This window comes from Salvelinus sp. IW2-2015, linkage group LG2, assembly GCF_002910315.2.
Source record: "Salvelinus sp. IW2-2015 linkage group LG2, ASM291031v2, whole genome shotgun sequence".
Taxonomy (NCBI): domain Eukaryota; kingdom Metazoa; phylum Chordata; class Actinopteri; order Salmoniformes; family Salmonidae; genus Salvelinus; species Salvelinus sp. IW2-2015.
In genome coordinates this window covers 32787479-32789244 of record NC_036839.1, presented here as the reverse complement: position 1 = coordinate 32789244, position 1766 = coordinate 32787479, and the positions used below count along the sequence as shown (strand labels likewise).

At 42.8% G+C, this 1766-nt stretch overlaps 1 pseudogene; it reads right to left on the bottom strand.

Moving 5' to 3' along the window:
- Positions 1–1766, bottom strand: part of LOC111971565 (amino acid transporter heavy chain SLC3A2-like) — a 15628-nt pseudogene that overhangs the window by 3411 nt on the left and 10451 nt on the right.

Here is a 1766-nt window from a genome sequence, read left to right as displayed (position 1 = left end):
CGAGAAAGAGAGGCCGGGGGTGGGAGAGCGTATAGGGAAGAGGGAGGAAATCAGAGAGAGAGAGAAGAGACAGAGAGATGAGAACCATGAGAGAGAGACCGACAGACAGTGAAGAGAGAGAGGAGGGGGTTTAGAATAACATTTCATTCCCGTTTAGACTTTGCTCAGACAGTGACTACCGAACAGTACTTCTTAATGTCCAAAAGAGGGTTCTGTAATACTGGACTACTGCAGTATCACCAACTGACCACCAGGAGGCAGAAAGAACACAGCCTCCAGGCCACTCTGCATGTGGTTCTCTGTTCCCCCAACTTTTATTGAGCTGTGATCCAACTACAGCCTTTCAGACTATCAGTAACCCTCGTCTCTCTCCTGACCCCACAAATAATCACAACATGTCAGGACTAAGCTATGACCCAGACGGAATCAAGTCCAGGGGTGTAAGGTCGGTAAGGCCTGTCTGTCCGTCTGTCTGTCTGRATGTAACTAAACAAAACATGTTTTATCACTTGAAACAACATATTTATCCTGTCTTGAACGAAAAGGTAAATAAAAAAACAAGCTTCCTTCATAGATCAAGCTGTATGTTATGCAGTCTATGGGTAAACCACTGTAGAGATATCATATCATGCAGCACCTCATGTGTTTCAGGTGTAAACAGATATACAGTTAAATAATCACAGTCCTTTCCAAAGGAATTATGGGGGGAAATGGAGGTAAACCTTGGCATGACCATACAAATTACAAACAAGCTGAATAAAGAATTAACCAAATACCAGGTTACAATCAAATTCTGCTAAAAATATAGATTCTTATGTCCTGCATGTCCCATCAAACAGTCAGTTAACAGTTGTAACAAATTCTATTCTCCACATTAATAATTCTGCCCAGAATAAAGATATAGATTTTTTAAAGAAAATTGTTGCAAAAGGAAGACCGTCCGTCCGTCCGTCCATCCAGCGGCTGTGTGACTATTAATTACCTCTTCTTCACGTCCACCTCTGTCCTGTTGCCCTGGACGACACCCTGGAACTTGGACCAATCAGAAGAGGCGCTGGCAGCAGCGAGGCCGGACACCTGCACCCCGTCCACGCCCATCCCCAGCCAGTGTTCAGCAGCCTCCTGGAGGATGTATTCATTATATTACACGTATTTCAAATACATACGAGTTGCCTTAGACATTTTACTACAACAGGAAACAGGAGAGACGAGGTTGGTTACTACACCATAAACAGACCAGTGACACACAGAGAGACAAAGAGATAATGAAGGGTAGTCATTTAAGAGCACATCTGAGAGGCACACAAGTGATAATGGACAGTAGCCTCATTTTAAACCACATCAGATAGACAAGAGTATAATGAAGCGGTAGACTCATTTAACACACAGAGAAAAGAGATGATAATGAAAGGTAGTCATCTTAAACACACTCTAGAGACAAGAATAAATTGAACGGAACAGGAGGAGAACCTTAATAAGTAATGCCTTTAAAATTGGCCACACTTGTAAACCCAAAGACCATCTCAACCACAAAATCATCAAAGAACACCACAGAGGACCGCCACAACAGTGCACTACTATATAGAGACAAAGTTGAGAGATAGTTATGAGAGGAAGAGGTGTGTAGCCTCAGTCTAAAGGCTGACCATGGATACGGTGACGATAAAGCCAGGTAAAGTCGTCGTTACTAAGGAAGTGTTTGAATAAATATACCATTAAGGTTTGCATTCATCTCTGACACAATTTACACACCGCGGCGCACGGAA